This window comes from Aedes albopictus, chromosome 1 (assembly GCF_035046485.1).
Source record: "Aedes albopictus strain Foshan chromosome 1, AalbF5, whole genome shotgun sequence".
Classification (NCBI taxonomy): domain Eukaryota; kingdom Metazoa; phylum Arthropoda; class Insecta; order Diptera; family Culicidae; genus Aedes; species Aedes albopictus.
Genome location: NC_085136.1, coordinates 207,748,872 through 207,767,800, shown reverse-complemented (window position 1 = coordinate 207,767,800; position 18,929 = coordinate 207,748,872). Strand labels below are relative to the sequence as shown.

The 18,929-nt window shown below is 38.3% G+C and overlaps 1 protein-coding gene across 1 annotated transcript in view; it reads left to right on the top strand.

Moving 5' to 3' along the window:
* Nucleotides 1–1,429: 1,429 nt before the first annotated feature.
* Nucleotides 1,430–18,929, top strand: part of LOC109415558 (protein distal antenna) — a 106,730-nt gene continuing 89,230 nt past the window's right edge. Inside the window, exon 1 of the mRNA XM_062846169.1 lies at nucleotides 1,430–2,397. The gene's annotated coding sequence lies outside the window, so the exon portion shown is untranslated. The remainder of the gene's footprint in view (nucleotides 2,398–18,929) is intronic.

The following is an 18,929-nucleotide window of genomic DNA, read 5'->3' as shown; positions in this document are numbered from 1 at the left end:
CGGCCCATATGTTGATGGGTTCGATATGTAGGGCTCTCAGGTGTGGTGGCTGTCTCCCTGGGGCGTCGGAATTTAAGGTTTAGCTCCTAGACCCAGCCGACTTTAAACACAACTGGCGCCGAACGGTACTAGTTGGCCAGAAAAAAGAAGAAGAAGGCGTCCTTCATGGCGCTCCATTTATCTTCTACGCTTCCACCTTCTGGAATATTCGCAGCACGGTTCTCTAGCTCCTCGACGAAGGACCTTTTCACCGCAGCGTCTTCCAGTCGGCGTGTGTTGAACCGGCGGCAGATTTTCTCCTCCTGTCGATGGATCCTAGCAATGTGCAGTCGGATCTCGCCGATTAGAAGATGATGGTCGGACGCAATGTCAGCGCTACGTTTATTCCGCACATCAAGATGGCTCCGTCTCCGTTTGCGGCTGATGCAGATGTGGTCGATTTGATTTTTCGTGACGTTATCACGGGAAGCCCATGTCACTTCGTGCACTGGTCGATGAGGAAAGAGCGATCCCCCAATCACAATGTCATTGTTGCCACAAAACTTTGCAAACAGTTGTTTTCGCTCATTTCTCCAAGACTATGGCGTCCCATGACGTGCTCATAGTCCGAGTTGTCGGAACCAACTTTCGCGTTGAAGTCACCCATGAGGATATTGATATCACATTTCGGAATCTTGTCCACGACAGCATTCAGTTGACTGTAAAAGTTCTTTTTGTCTTGCAATTCGGCAGCATCGGTTGGCGCGTAACATTGGATCATGGTAAGGTTTCGAACTCGTGTTCTGAATCTGGCTATAATTAGCCTCTTATTAATAGGTTCCCGCTTCATGTGCACTGCGTGGGCGTGAGCGCTGAGCAGGAAACCAACTCCACGGTGGCGAGGAGCGTGTTCACTTCGTAGGCCGGACTGCTCATATTTGCATAGGAGCTGCAGGTGGAGCTGCCACCTTAGGTATAGCTTCCGGTGGAGGAGCATTTCATACTCAGCAGCTGGATGCCAGAACAGACGCTGTTTGAGCCGCACCTCTGTGGTGAAAAGACGCTCGATACGTACCTCCTCAATCTAGCTGAAGTCAGAAGGACAACAGTGCCCAGGCTGCACTACCAGCTAAGCCCACAACTCTTAGCTGGCGGTCTTTGTCATCGCTTGACCCGTGGAAGCATGAGGTAGGAACTTGTGAGGACCAGAGCTATGTTGGACGCTCTCCTTTTCGATTCACCGTTTTGCAGCCCAAATCCTCTATACTATATTTGAAATTCATTTAAAATCATGTTTTTTTTTGTTCTGGTGAGCTGTCTTTTTACCGAATAAACTGTTATTCTATCCAGCGCAAGAATGTTGTCAATTCAGATCAATAAGTAACAAGCCATCAATTTTTATCACGAAAAAATATTAACATTTCAATTGGAATGCACCCGTTTTACTAATATTCGTCTTCTCAAAAATATTTTAATCTCTATATTGAAGACATCCCTAGCACTGGGGAGTGGACTTTCCGCATTTCCGACATAGGTACCGGTACATGTGAACGTAAGCCGGTGTACCGTGCCCCAAGAAGACGACACCCGCGGATATGCGGATATGCACAAAAGCAAGAGACACTCACATCCCACCTCGATCGAAACGGACCAAATAGCGAAAGGTCCTTCGCGTCCGTCGCGGCGGATAACTTCGCTCTACCGTAGCCAGCCGAGCCCGGCAGTGCCAGAGGGACCGGAACGAAGAAGCGCGATTTGTGCTCCACGTCCTGCTTATGCCCACACTTGGCTCGCCGGGGAAGAAAGCGAATTTCAATCCGCGCGCTCCGTGCTGTGCAGTACATTATGCCAAGCTAGCTAAGCTGGAGCACCCGACCGAATGGGGTGGCTGGACAGTGAGTGGCCGCAACCACCTACCGGGCGGCGGAAGTGGTTGCGGCCCGGCCAGCAGCAGGCGGGATGTTCCATAGTTTTCGGACCGAGATGTGTGATGGCTAGGTCCTGGCCGTCTCCCCTTCTTAACAATACATGAGGTTGAGGAGTTTCGTACGAGTAGCTCAGCTCAGCCCGCTGTGTTCCTATCGATAGCACGAGGGGGGTTACTCCAGCACAAGTCTATGGCAAGCTCTTGGCTAGGAAGGCCAAGCCAGAAACAGGCCTGACTCGGAAGCGTAAGGACATGCGTGTGTGTTCCGTCGATTCAAATAGTCTTCTTGGGTGCGTTACTTTCGTTCGAATGTAAAACATCTCGCGAGTTTTCCCAATCATCCAGAAATTCCAAGTGCAAACGAAGAGAAGTTGAATAGATAACAGTCATCAAGAGAGTGGAAATCCAGCAGATCGATTTAACAACAACGGTGAAGTGAAGTGCACGTTATCACCCAGTTTGGAGATAAGCTCCAACCAACAACGGTTTAGGTAAATAGTTTTCGGTGAGATCGCTTTCGCACACGCGGGTAAACTTTGAAAAAGTGAGTCATTTGTTTTCTTTTGTTCTCGCGTCCGTCCCCGCAAATGGCACGTCGACTAAGCTCCGTGTGGCGCTGCCAAGTGCGGACCATAGTAGAATGCTGTTTGCCTGCTGACCGATGACGATGGCCGAGGAGGGGGAGGGGTGAAGTATGTGTATGTGTGGATGGAATGACGAAGGCGGTGGGTGTGGGTATGTGTAGAATTTGTGTGAAGACGGAGGGTGATGTAGATAAGTGGCCGTTACACACGGCTGAAGAAAATAAATTAACACCACTAGTATCTGGATCTCGCAAAAGCGCGAGATGCTTCGACAGTGAAGTTCAAATTTTTAGGGATACTGTTCCTGTTATGCATCTGCTATAAAGTCGGGATTTAATTAAAGCTTGATAAAAATAATGTAACTAAGGTTGATGTGTCGTAGAATGTTTTTAACATAAATCATAAACTGTCAAATCAATTGAACATAAAGTGTGCATGAGACTACATACAACAATTTATTTGTCAAATACTGAGAGTGTTATGCATTGTAGATGCAAACATACCATTTTTAGCTTAATCAGAATTATATTTGAGTGAAATTTTAGCGAAACAGCTTGATAAAATATTTGTGATAGTTTTTTCATGAAACAACTAAAAGTCCGCAAATATTTGGAGGTTAAACCCAATATAGCCCTCCTTAAATTAAGTTTATACTACCAGCCCTATTTTTCTGTTGACAATTTTGAAATTATTATTAAAAAATTTGAAATTTATGATTGAACTTCCAAAAATAGCCATACAAATCGTAATTGCTATTCCGACATTGACCAGAACAATTGAAACCAATCGAGAACCAATAAATGAAGCTTTGGAGTACCCGATCGGATTTGGAAATCAAAACTATTAAAGGTTATGTTATTTTGTTACTTTTGTGTTACTTTTTGTAACAAGGGTTGTTATCAGGCCCGTGCGCAGAAAAGGCGACAAGGGTCGGGTTTCTCCTAATTTTGGCAAAGGGTGGAGGGGCGCCTAGTGTATGGAACATCGGTAATGGGAGGGGTTTAACCCCCAAAACCCCTCCCTTGTGCACGGGCTTGATTGTTATAAAACATGTACTGTTTGCAGTTGAAATAACACACATTTTGACAAAACACCCTACAGTCAACACAAAAGAATAACAAATTTTATAATGATAATAACAAAATAATAGGGATAATAACATAAGGCTGAATTTCAGAAGGCTGAATGCACAAAAGGCTGAATACGAAAGGCTGAAATTAAGAAACTGTAACATAAGGCTGAAATAACAAAAGGCTGAAAATTGAAGAGGCTGAAAATACGAAAGTGCATACACAAGTTATAGCACTTCCACATTTTCTTGGAGTTACACCTCAACTGAGATGAAACCTGTTTCTCAGCTTGGCATATGGCATATTGTGTAAGGGGCCGGAAGTTGTTCAATACCAATGGGAGTCAAGAGAGATTTCATAATGACAAGTTCTTGGCCCGAACACGTAACGCTCAGAATGGACCTTAGTTTGGGAACTGCACAGTACGAACAAAATTTGTAAATTTATGACGAACTGAATGTACCAAAATGACCTCCATCGCGTTCAATAGAAATTTATGTGTGATCTGAAAATTACACTGCTGATTGTTGAGAGAAGAGTGTTAATTATAGCACCGACTTTTCATAGAAATTTAAAAAAAATCTTTATACGAAAACCGAACTCAGATCTTCCTAGTGAGAGTTCATGCCTATCCCCTCTAGGCTGTCTCAATCTCACCAAGCTGAAGAGAACGCTATCAAAGATAAACATGTTCCACCATAAAGAAACAAACTGTTGTACCGCTTCAGCCACAGAGAGCGAGAGAGAGCAGTCTGCGCAGCGAGGCAGACGACTGAGCGTAGCTGTCCTTGTTCACGTTACTACATGTAAATTTCAAGCGAATATTTCTCAAAATCTGTAAATAGTACGCATGATTGGCTGATTACTGAGCGGACAGCATCATCTCACGTTAAATGATTGTAATTTTGTAGCTTCTGCTATAATTTTCAGTTGATGCTTAACTTACGTGCTGTTTAATTTTCATGATTTCTTTCTGTGTGGGCTTAGTGAAGAGGCTAATGATGCATACCAACGAACACAGAAAGGAACTGATAATATTTATATTGTTAATTTTTCCTTCTTTAAACATGAGTCATTCTTTCTAGTCATGTCGTTTCGGAGATTGTCGTCGTTACGAATACTAACAATTTCATACGAAATTTTCCCTTCTTTGAAATGTATACTATTCTTTTGAAACATATTGTCTTAGGAATGTAGGCGTTCAATAATGTATAGCATTATGACCAGTGTAAAATTTTCCGATTCAGAACATAGTAACTGAAGCATGTTCCCCCAAAATGGCTAAGTATGGCCAATCATGAAATAGGAGATGGTAGAACGGCCAAACGTCAAGCTCAAGCAAAACCAATGCGAATGCCACGGCTGGATAAGCAAATTTTCAATAGGCCGTTCAGTGTATGTATGTATGTAATTATTCCCAATTAGAGTGATACGACTGATTGTATCTGTTGTTAGTGTTAAGGTTAGTCTTTTGGCTTGTGAATTACTATTTCAGCCTTATGTTATTTCAGCCTTTTGATGCATTCAGCCTTTTGTAATTTCAGCCTTTTGTGTTTCAGCCTTCTGTTATTTCAGCCTTTCGTAGTTCAGCCTTTTGTACGTAACCCAAATAATATTATTTATGATCTTGTACCGACTTTTCGAGCCACAGTGTGAGTGGATAACTGACACTGAGGAAGATTACAAGTGGTAGTCGAAATACGCGTATCTGTCAAAGGATAAGCAACATAGGGCGGAATTAAAAGGTACGAAACTGATTACACTCATTCGAATATTAATTATGTTATTAGATTAAATGTGTTAAACTGTAACTAAATTACAACAAGGTCTGTTATGCTTTTCAGAACGAATTTGTTGAAAGTTTGAAAGTTTTGGTATAACTCTCTTTATGACAATATAAAAAATCTTTTAAATTTTAAAATTATACATAATGCATCAACTATCGTAATACATCTGTTTGAATAAATAGAACAGGTTTTTTTTTGAATTTGTTACTAAAATCATAACAAATTTCTTAGCAGTATTGATAAGGATATTCACGCAGCAAAATCTTTACAACAAAATTAAGATCTTGTACCGATTTGTCGAACCATCTTAGCAGAATACCCCCTTCGAATGAGTGTAATCAGTTTTGCACCTTTTAATTCCGCCCTCTTTTGTTTATCATTTGACAGATACGCGTATTTCAACTACCACTTGTAATCTTTCTCAGTGTCAGTTATCCATGTATAAACTGACACTGCCCGAGCAAAGGAGAATATCAAACTAATAACTATCATATCACATAATTTGTTTTTATATCTTGTTTTGTTATTATTAACTTATCAAGGCATTAGTTTTCCATAACTTGCTTGACAATCTTATTTTGTTATGAACAAGCTATTGATAAAATACCCATAAAATAAAATTTTAATCATATGTTTTGTTTTGGAACAAATTTAGTTATTATTTTACTATTGAGAGTTTACAAATATTTAGTAAACAATAGCACAACAATAACAAGTTTTGAAATTGAAACTACATCATTCGAGATTTCGTTTACAGCATACCGTGTGTATGATCTAATTGATTCCCCTAATTGGGACTGATCGAGCTTTTCAGTTTATTATTTTACAAACACTTCGATAATTTTGGCTACATATTTTATGTTCCTTTTTGAGAATTTATTTACGTATATTCGTGGCTATTCCTTAGAAATAGTGTCGATATAGTGGACCTCAGAATGTTGTTTAACTTGATGAGTTTGCAGTTCATCACAAATACTTAGACTCATATTTTTTTTGTCATTAGGATTAAGTGCCCCACACAATGCATACATTTGCGTGTGCGCGACTGACAGTAGTTTGACAGATTTCCCATGGGACAACTGTAAAAAAACGCAGACCTCGACGGAAAGAACGCTATGTGTTCCAAGCTTTAGGTCTAGCATTGTTTTAAAGGATAGTAAAAAAATTAACCACTGAACCGACTTTTATTATTTTGTAATTGTAGGGAAAATCGCCAATTATTGCACACCTTAAAAACTTGCCAATTTTGTTCCACACTCTATGCTTTTATTATGAGGTGTGCAACAATTGGTAAGCTTTTAAAGTGTGCAACAATTGGCGATTTACTCTATTTGTAATTGTCATTTCATTAGAACGATAGCCTGCTAGCACAGAGCAACAGACTGATAATTCCAATCGTACACCAATTTAACGGTCTATCAAGAAATTTGTTAGTTGGTCAACTGCCCCAACCGAGGCACTCGTATCGTTGGTTTGGTACAGTGAGCCCTGCTTTGTTATCTTATATTATTAAAAAAAAAACGTTGATCTTGTATTTTTCTCAACGAAAAATTTTCAATTTATTTTATATAATAACACAGAGAACAGACATCCAATTCCAGTTCCAAAGCTGTGTAAGGAATTTAACGGTCATTTGAAATGGCAACACAAGTGGCCACTTCGTGGTGGCGCTGCTGTCGCAAAGTTCCCACGCTGTTGTCGGTGGTGAATATAAAACTTATCTAGATATGTTATTCCCTTCTGCTCGGGTGTGGAAGATTACAAGCGGTAGTCGAAATACGCATATCTGCCAAAAGATTAGCAAAAGAGGGCAGAATTAAAAGGAACAAAGCTTATTAGGGGGGTGGGGGTAAGACGGACCGGGTGGGTAAGACGGACCACCGACTAATTCTGTCACTTATGAGCTGAAATTTGGCTTTCTTTTACGATTAACTCTATCTTATTATCAGTTCACGATTATTGAACCCGTCCTTGAGAGAATACATGTGTCAAAAGTGCAAAAAATAAACAATTGTTTAAGGTATCCCGGGGCAAGTAGGACCTGAAAAAAGGCTAGTTTGGCTTTGTCATGCCAAAAAATTCTAAACATAATTAGTTTTATAATTCCAATGGTTCTAAAAGAAATTGTTGGTATATTTCTCCTTAATAACGGGCATTAAAACTGTTTCAAAAATTTTACATTCTATATATTATGCATATAATGAAAAGTGGAGCAGATCTTCATTTACTCCGTATCACGGGGCAAGTGGGACTCATTCGGAATGTTTGTACAAATGGCTTAATATAGTTACTGCATATATGTAAGGTAGCAAAAATTATAAATAGCTTATACGAATAAGCTATGTCTAGCGATTTATGTGTGAAGTGTTTTGTAGTATCGTGCATAAATTACGTAACACTCATAATAACGCATCACTGACAAAAAGTTGATTTTGTGCAAAACAAATTACTTTTTTTTATACAAAAAGCGCTATACAGTTAAATGCCGGAAGGTTTCCAAACTTGCTTTTTATATTACATAGTTGATGAATCTCGTCAAAAGATTTTTCAAGTTTTACAGATGTTATGTTTTCCCTTATATAATTTTCCGATCATTAAATAAAGAATTTTAAATCGTGAACTTTGAATAAGTCGTTTTCCAATTTTTTGCAACGGAAAACGAAAAAAAATAGAATGAGCTTAGATGAAAATATGAAAAATAGATGGTTTCGGAAAAAAATATGTTCTACCCAAGGCTTTACCATTTTAAACAATAGCTTCATCATCAGAATAGTAGTAATTAAACATAATTAAACGATAATAAATCGGCACCGATTTTTACTTCGCTTTTGCGTGAATTTCGACTTAGGTTGAAGTCAGCGAGATCAAACTATGACATTGTGTTTGTTTACTCTCATAGGTCTCACTTGCCCCAGATGCTGAAATGCACTGGGGCAAGTGGGAGCAGTTAACTAAAGGTAATAAATGAAAATAAATTACACCTTTTTCACTTAAAATAATTTGCAAGCACTCCAAATGTTATCCTGAAACCGAAAAAGTTTGACTTTTTTTGATATTCTATTTTTAAACGACGAATATAGTAGAGCATGTTAATCTCACTTAGTGAATTGAAAATTACATATGAACAACAATAACATATATGGTCTCTTTATGGTGAGAACAATAACAATTTTTGAATTCAAAGTATCCGTTGGTGTGATACCTATGTTTTCCATGAAGAATGTTTGCCTTAAAAACAAAAAATAGATAAAATTATAGCCGTAGGTCTCACTTGCCCCGGGGTACCTTACCTGACTACGCGCTTTTGTGATGGGATCTAATTTTTTGGCGGCAATAAATAAGCTTTTCAAACATTAAATTGCAAAGTTTTCGCATTTTATTTTGAGTTTCCCAGCTGTTTAAAACTGTTCCGTGCTATACACAAGGAAATTCAAGTAAATTTCATGGATTATGGATAACGGTGGTGGAACTAATATTTTGCGTTGTGTGGGGGTAAGAAGGTCCGCCTTGAGGGTAGGTAAGACGGACAGTGTTGGGGTTACTTTGATAGTGCCTTGAGAAACACATTAAAACCCACACATTGATCACAGATTGAAATCTTTGGAGTACAAAAATGATTGTGGAAGCCATGTAAAGCATTTCATATTGATTTTTTGTTTAAAAATTCATTATATTAGATGTTTTGTTGTTGGAATAGTTTGAACTTCGTAAAATTAACCGAGCATTGCATACTGTTAGGCGTTTAATAGTGTATGGAGGTTTCCAATTTACATAATAGATTTTAATTTGCAAAAACACGTTTCGCTAAGAGATTCAAATCCAAATTTAGATTCTACAATGATTGATCTACCGAATATAAACGGCCATAAACATCATTTAACACAATTAATGGCTTATTAGCCAATTTTCCAAACGTGTCCATCTTACCCACCCTTACCTTACCCACACCGTTGAAAATCATACATTTGGAGATCACTTTTTAATTTTCTCAAAAGTCATGGAAAATCAAATTTTATTGCAAAATCGGCTTGCAGACTGTAAAGTACCTTAGTTGAAGTAAATAGCATGGAGATAAAATTTTATTTATCGCATTTTTTACACTGTCAAAATAGAGTGTTTCCTAAACATGTCCGTCTGCAGAAACATGCGTTTCTGCAATAAAATGGTTTAAAAAGCTTGGGTATTATGATTCTTTGCCTAATTTGATGCTGTTTGAGCAAAATTTTGAGCAACAGTGTTATTGTTTACTCCATTTCTTGCAACATAAACAATACAGTTACCCAAAGTTTTGCTCAAACAGCATTAAATTAGGCAAAGAATCATAATACCCACGCTTTTTGTACTATTTCATTACAGAAACGGAGAAATGACCTTCTCACCATACAAAAATTCTGCTCATTACTTCAATTCTAGTACTACACCAATCGTGTACTATTATAATAAAACTGAATCCACAGGCAGAATATCGGAATGTGGAATTAAAGGTTTTATTTTAACCCTCCATCAGTCGCATCAAAAAAAGTTACACGAGCGGTCGCGTCGTGTACTCAGTACACGGCATACGCTTTCAATTATGGTTTATATGCTTTACTAGATACAATGTTCGTATCTTCAGCAAAAATGTCTAACTGGATAATGCGCGTCTGATAGTGGACATGTGGAACCGGTCAACACGATCTGGTCCTGTCCCGGGTGTCGGAATGGCCCTCGCGGGAACCTGTTTCGTGGACATTTCAGTTATGGCACCAAAACTAGGCATGCGACGGCTCTATCTTCATGATTTTCCATATCCATCATCTTAGTAACCATGAAAATGACCAGTGACCTCCCTGGCTAACCCGTGGCCACCGGAATGTGCCCTGGAGGAACCTGTTTCGAGGACATTTTGACCATGACACCAAAACTAGGCTTGTGACGGCTCTATCTTCATGATTTTCCATATCCATTATTTTAGTAATCATGAAAATGACCAGTGACCTCCCTGACTAACCCGTGGCCACCGGAATGTGCCCTGGAGGAGCCTGTTTCGAGGACATTTTGACCATGACACCAAAACTAGGCTTGTGACGGCTCTATCTTCATGATTTTCCATATCCATTATTTTAGTAATCATGAAAATGAACAGTGACCTCCCTGACTAACCCGTGGCCACCGGAATGTGCCCTGGAGGAACCTGTTTCGAGGACATTTTGACCATGACACCAAAACTAGGCTTGTGACGGCTCTATCTTCATGATTTTCCATATCCATAATCTTAGTAACCATGAAAATGACCAGTGACCTCCCTGGCTAACCCGTGGCCACCGGAATGTGCCCTGGAGGAACCTGTTTCGAGGACATTTTGACCATGACACCAAAACTAGGCTTGTGACGGCTCTATCTTCATGATTTTCCATATCCATTATTTTAGTAGTCATGAAAATGACCAGTGATTTCCCTGACTAACCCGTGGCCACCGGAATGTGCCCTGGAGGAACCTGCTTCGAAGACATTTTGACCATGACACCAAAACTAGGCATGCGACGGCTCTATCGTCATGATTTTTCATAACCATCATCTTAGTAACCTTGAACATGACCAGTGACCTCCCTGGCTAACCCGTAGCCACCGGAATGTGCCCTGGAGGAACCTGTGTCGAGGACATTTTGACCATGACACCAAAACTAGGCTTGTGACGCCTCTATCTTCATGATTTTCCATATCCATCTTCTAGGGTAAATCGCCAATTGTTGCACACCTTATAAGAAAAGTATGGAATGTGCAACAATTAGCGAGGTTCCAAGGTGTACAATAACTCTGTATGAGGTGGTCATGCTTATAATTTCGCTTATAGCATGGTGAATCCATTAATTTGATACATATTTGCCTCCCAAAAGCGTTTTTGTATTGTATAAAAATATGTCCAATCTAGTTTTGTAATTTTCGAATAGAAAGAAATAAAAAATAGTTTTTTTTGCTTCACGGAGCCGATTTTTTTTTGTTTTGTGAATTTGGTTATCAACTGATTTGTATACAGCCATACCTCGGTATAACGTAGCCTCGATATTACGTAACTCAGTATAACGTAACTTTTACCTCGATATAACGTAATTTTTTTATGGTTCCAATGTTTTGCTATTTGAATAATGAACGTGATTCACGGAATAGTCTTTATGATATTACGCTCCTCAAGGAACCAAGTCTTGTTGTTGTTGTTTTCTCCATTTCTGGCAACAAAAATAACATAGTTATCCATAGTTTTGCTCAAGCAGCATCAAATTAGGCAAGGAATAATAATACTGCACGCTTGTTGCACCATTTCATTGCAGAAACGAAGAATTGGCCTTCTCACCATACACAAATTCAGCTCATTACTACAATTCTAGTACTTTACCAATTGTGTCCTATTTCAAAGCCCTTTTTAGAGGAATTCTAGCAGATCAAAGCCAGGAATAAATGAAGGAGTTTGAATCCTTGAAAAAAAAAACTCTAGAGGAACTCCTTCGAGAATTTCAGGATAAATCACAGAAGGTATTTCATTAAGAAATTCCTGGATGAATTCCCGAGTGGGCACATTCCGGTGGCCACGGGTTAGCCAGGGAGGTCAATGGTCATTTTCATGGTTACTAAAATAATGGATATGGAAAATCATGAAGATAGAGCCGTCACAAGTCTAGTTTTGGTGTCATGGTGAAAATGTCCTCGACACAGGTTTCTCCAGGGCACATTCCGGTGGCCACGGATTAGCCAGGGAGGTCACTGGTCATGTTCAAGGTTACTAAGATGATGGTTATGAAAAATCATGACGATAGAGCCGTCGCATGCCTAGTTTTGGTGTCATGGTCAAAATGTCCTCGAAACAGGTTCCTCCAGGGCACATTCCGGTGGCCACGGGTTAGTCAGGGAGGTCACTGTTCATTTTCATGATTACTAAAATAATGGATATGGAAAATCATGAAGATAGAGGCGTCACAAGCCTAGTTTTGGTGTCATGGTCAAAATGTCCTCGACACAGGTTCCTCCAGGGCACATTCCGGTGGCTACGGGTTAGCCTGGGAGGTCACTGGTCATGTTCAAGGTTACTAAGATGATGGTTATGAAAAATCATGACGATAGAGCCGTCACATGCCTAGTTTTGGTGTCATGGTCAAAATGTCTTCGAAACAGGTTCCTCCAGGGCACATTCCGGTGGCCACGGGTTAGTCAGGGAAGTCACTGGTCATTTTCATGACTACTAAAATAATGGATATGGAAAATCATGAAGATAGAGCCGTCACACGCCTAGTTTTGGTGTCATGGTCAAAATGTCCTCGAAACAGGTTCCTCCAGGACACATTCCGGTGGCCACGGGTTAGACAGGGAGGTCACTGGTCATTTTCATGGTTACTAAGATTATGGATATGGAAAATCATGAAGATAGAGCCGTCACAAGCCTAGTTTTGGTGTCATGGTCAAAATGTCCTCGAAACAGGTTCCTCCAGGGCACATTCCGGTGGCCACGGGTTAGTCAGGGAGGTCACTGGTCATTTTCATGATTACTAAAATAATGGATATGGAAAATCATGAAGATAGAGCCGTCACAAGCCTAGTTTTGGTGTCATGGTCAAAATGTCCTCGAAACAGGTTCCTTCAGGGCACATTCCGGTGGCCACGGGTTAGCCAGGGAGGTCACTGGTCATTTTCATGGTTACTAAGATGATGGATATGGAAAATCATGAAGATAGAGCCGTCACAAGCCTAGTTTTGGTGCCATAACTGAAATGTCCACGAAACAGGTTCCCACGAGGGCCATTCCGACACCCGGGACAGGACCAGATCGTGTTGACCGGTTCCACATGTCCACTATCAGACGCGCATTATCCAGTTGGACATTTTTGCTGAAGACACCAACATTGTATCTAGTAAAGCATATAAACCATAATTGAAAGCGTATGCCGTGTACTGAGTACACGACGCGACCGCTCGTGTAACGGTCTGGTTCACAAAAAAGTTACACCAGCGGTCGCGCCGGTGTACTGAGTACACATTCAAAATGTGAGGTTAGAAGTACGTATTTTTCGAGTACTTTCCGTGCATTTTTTAATTTTTTTTCTGCCTTACTAACAAGAAGAAGAGTGGATCTTGGAATAGGACCAACACCCGGTTCAATTTGGTGCGAATTTCGTTTATTTTTTTGCATTTTTCTGAGATGCGTGTACTCAGTACACGCAAGCGACTGATGGTGGGTTAAGCTAACTATTAGGCTGATACAAATTTCGATTTTCTCTCAATTGATTGGTTGATTTGTCTTTATTTAAGAGACTTTCAGCCCTTGGCTGGTTCGTCTCTGATTTTCTCCTTATGTCACTCACACCCCCTCGGAAAATTTTGGTTGGATTTCGAGATTTTAAGGGGGAACATAAATAAATTATTCAAGAAATTAAAAAAAAAATAAAGTGAAATTATTCCGTTACAAATATTTAATTCACTTTTTGTCCCACCACTCTTTGGCTGGTCGAGGGGTAAAAATAATAAAGCATTTATTCTGAAAAATATTAGAAAGTCATTGGATTTGTTAAAGAATTTTCAGCAAGACCCGATATTTTGATAAATATTTTTCATCTGCCCCCTCAAAATGCGAAATCCAGTCAAAAATTTTTGAAAGGTGGGAGGGAGACAAAAAGTCAAAAATAAATTTGTATCAGCCTTATAGTCGCAGGAAAATTTCTTAACAAATTCGATGAGTTTGATGATTTTGCCTAATTGTTTGGGTAATTTTTCATAAAATACATTTATTATTTATAATCCCCCCTCCCTTGACGAGTCAACGAGCAAATGTGGCAAAAGATGAAAATGAGATTTGTTCCGGCATTTCTATATTGTTCAAGTAGTATTCCTGGAATTGATGGCCATGTTCAACATAGCATAGCATAGTAGCAGATTTTGTATACATTTTTTTTTACAAAATATGTGAAATATGTACACTTCTGCATTGCGCTGTTGAATTTTGTACAACACGTTGAAAAAAGCTCGCTTTTTGTACTCAGTATTAGCGTGGTGCTGGTGGGGTTTGCCAATCACGCGACTGCCGGAAGATTAACAATTGTTATAAAATATTCAACAGTCCTGAGCAATTGCTTAACGCATTTCCGATTAAATTATGGGAAAAATTCGCAAAATTTTCAAAGACAAAATTTTTAGGAAAATGGACAAACAATCCCAAACTTCTGCAGGACTTTGATAATCTTTGGGATATTTTTTGATGATGTCAAACAGAAATTTTTCAGCACCCCCAAAGAATCGTGCGATATCGAAATGCAAGAGAAATAAATAAACCAAATCGTGTGTAATAACATCGAAGAATAAAATGTTATACCATAGAATAGGAAAAATAAGTGCCGAAACACTAGAGCCAAACGAGAACATTATTTCCCCCCTCATGAACGCACTACCCCTAAGTGTCGAAACGTTGGGTAAACAATAAACCCGTTAGATTGAAGACTGCGTATCCACTTAAAGTCTCCAATAAAATATAAGAATTGTTGCAAAAGAAACGTCTGAAGAAATTGCTGAAGATTGTAATCTTGCCAAATATATCGACAATATGACACAGCGAAACAAAAATTAACTATTGGTCTGTCTCAAGAGCAAACTTATATGTATGTCTCTAACGTCACAATTTTGAGCTATATTCATAGGGCAAAATATGCGATTTTGGGCTTTTTTGATAGTAAGTCATTAAGCATGGAAACATTTTTTTTAAGAAATCTAGGCGTAAATTGGTCAAAGCACATCTCACCGATTGATGCAAAATATTTCGTTTCACCTAATCAAATTTGATAGTTTTAAGCAGGGTGCAAAATGTTCAAAGTCATTGACTAAAAACAGCACGAATTTGATTATTCCTACACTCAATATTCAAAACAATCATTTTCATTTTCGCTCTTCCTCTTCCACAGCCAGTCATTTCGTGGTCATTGAATATGAAGACGATCGAGAAACATCTCCCCTAGTCCCCTAGTTCTACGATGCTTCGTTCTTGAGTTATGATTTTTTAAAGTAGGTAGTGTCTGTGGTAAATGTTGGTTTTCTAGTGGAGTGAACCGGAAAAGTAGGCGACCCTGTTGCATAATGTACTTCATTATGCAACACTTTCAAACACAAAGGAAAGTTTTACCAGTATATTGGGTGTCGTACAAGTTGTCCATTTTCTAGTGTAGAATTTATGTTCAGTCTTTACAACCTCTGTCTAAAAACGGTGTGTAGCGTCTTAAAAAAATTGTTGCTTTCCCATATTAAATAATCAGTCCCTTGAATAATTCACGTGTTTCAAAGAATTGAAACTCGCTGTACGTGGAATCAATAAGCTCCAACACAGAATGACACACTCTTCTTAATAAAATACATTTTTATCACAAATCACATTATCACACTTTTGAACAAATCTAGTCACTACATTCTTCTTCTTCTTTATGGCTATACGTTCCCACTGGAACATGGCCAGCCTCTCAACATCTTTTTTTTTCTTTTGAGCATTGCCACAGTTATTGTGAGGCAAGGACAATGATACACTATGTCCAGGGAGTCGAAAAAATTTCCCTGACTGGAACGGGAATCGAACCCGCCGTCTCCGGATTGGCGATCCATAGCCTTAATTACGGCTTACTGGTCAATACATAAAGCCAAATAAAAAAAAACTGCATCATGCCGAACCGTTCGAAAAATCTATAAAGCATTCAGAAGAAAACATTGAGTTAATGAAGCATGACTGTAATTCTGAAACGCACATTACCAAAGAAAAGTGGAAATAGCCACATATTTCGTTTATCGAATGATCGGTATCCATTACGATAACCAAACGGATTACCGAGCGTTCATCTGTTGTGTCTTCGATAAAGAGTTAAAAAGTTATCCAACACTGTAAAACAATCTACGTATGTACACAATAAATAAATGAGTGTTAGAGGATCAACGACACTAAGTGGTAGTTGAAATACGCACGCATATCTGTCAAACAATAAGCTTACAGTGCAGAATTAAAAGGTACAAAACTGATTACACTCATTCTAAGAGGCTATTCTGCTTAGAGGGTTCGAAAAGTCGGAACAAGATAAATATGTTATATTGCGAAAACCTCTGAAGATTGGGCGAATCAGTTGTTTTTTTAATACGACATTTATTTATGATATTTCGGCTGCTATTAATGGAGGGGTGATACCATGCATTTTTAAGCACAACTGTCCCCATTGACTATAAAAAGGCTCTAGTGTAAGATGTTTGAAAACAAAGATAGGGTAAGTGTGCCGATCGTTGTGGTAATAAGGTAAATTAATTTTAAAAAATGTGATCTTTTTATCTAATAAAGGGTTTCAAAACGTTAGTAGGTAGTTTTCTATCCAAATTTGCCCGGAAAAATATGAAAACTATCGTTTCTCTCTGTTTTCGATCAAAAAACGCATACCACAACAATAGGCACACTGTTCCTATTATGGAGGTAAAATTTAATTTCGGTTCCTAATGTTGCGGTATCCCATTGAAATCATACGGGATACCGCAACATTAGGAACACTACCGCAACAATAGGAACACTGCAGCAGAAATATTAAGGAAAATATTTTTTTTAATAGATTTTTGGGCAAATCTTAAGCACACAAAAAGTGCAATCTCATTATTTAAGCATAATACATCTATTAAAAATGCCTTTTGGTAACATTTCAGTCGAAAAAGTGCTCAAACGCCACTACCGCAACATTAGGTACTACCACAACGAAGGGAACAATTACCCTATATATCTCGCGTTTAGTATCATACAGGCGTATCTACAATGATCGATTTCTCTTCATGATTAATAACTTAGCCAACAAATCATTTTAGTTTGTTCTTAATGTTTTAGATGCTGCTCTTAGTCGTCCTTTACCGAAACACACCGAGAGATTATCACAATTCTAATCGTATTACCCGGAATAAAACAAAGAGAAAATCGATGAAGAGAAATCGATAATTGCAGATACGCCTGTAATGATACTGAACGCGAGATTATTTATATCAAAAGAAGATCGTTCCGTGTTAATTCGTTCATTGAAAAAAAAAACATGCAACTTAATATGAAAAACTATATGATTATGCCCCACAGCTACACGGAAGAAACTTAAAATATTCTACTATTACTGTGTGCGTTAGCGGTGCAAACGGTTCCCAAATGCGCTTCAAACACGGCACCTAACACAGTGTTACCAAAGACAACATAGCAAACATAGTCAATATCACCGCCAACCTATGATCCAAAAGCTTCCACTGACATCGGGTTACTTGTTAGAAAATCTGACCGCATTTGGTATTCCAGCATTTGATATTTCCGTTTTGAATGCACCCAGCAATACATATATAAATTTGAATCGTAAAAGTTTTGCTATAAAGAATAGAACGCAGTGGTTTCTGCAGTCATTATAAAATAAAAATTGAACAAAAAGTATGTTATTTTGATTTGAAATGTAGTCTTATGAATGTTTACTTTTTTATTTGTTCGTTTCTTGATTTGAATTTTAGCTTATAGCTAGTTCTTCGAAGCTTTTTACTTTTTTTTTTTGATAATTCCTGAGTTTGCACAGAATTTGATAAACATTTTGCCTTGTTTGAACTAATTGTTCGTTTTACCTCGAAGCGTCTTGTGTTCAAGTCATGTTTTAACCTATCTCACATACAAAACTCTAAATATGTTAACTTTTCGTTAGGTAATTCTCAAATATTCACAGTTACGATCTTGTACCGACTTGTCGAGCTATTTAAGCAGAAAACTCTCTTCGGATGAGTGTAATCAGTTTTGTACCTTTTAATTCCGCCCTCTTCTGTCAACCTTTTGACAGATACGCCTATTTCCTCATTTTTTGGTTTTAAATAACGAAGTAATATTTTCAAAATCGGTTTTCGTACACATGTAGAGTATGGATCAAGGTATCTGCTGATTGTTTTACCTAGGAGAAAATGTTTTTCGTTTTTGCAAAAACCATTTTTAAACAAAATTTCACAACAAAATGGATTCTTCAAAAATGGATACCTTAATCCATACTTTACATGTGTACGAATACCGATTTTGAAAATATTGCTTCATTATTTATTAAAAAATCAAAACCAAAAAATGAGGAAATGCTTCCAGTTTCGCCTTAAGCCTAAAATAAACGCACTAAATGTACAAAAAATTAAACCCGATTATCCCGAAATGATGTATTTGAAAAGTGCCGTTACGGTGATCACAAAATCTCAATAACTAGATAACTAGAGGTACTGAACGGTTCACTTTTTATTAATACAGGGGATGGCCAAAACTTTTGGGATAGGCAACTTTATTTCTGCAACAAAAAAATTCAACATGCTGTAACTTTTCATAGAGTGCATCAAAATCTCAAATTTTGACTGTTAGTCAACCTATTATATAATATTATATATATATGTGCATCTTTGGTACAAGTGTGGGCTCGATTGAATAATTTTTCGCGAAGTAAGAACCGTTCGGGCAAAACAATATTATTTAGACAACTATTTTTTGAACTGTCATATCTCGGAAACCAGTGAACCGAATTCAATAATTTTTTTAACGTTCATCAACAATATTCATTTTCATTTATTT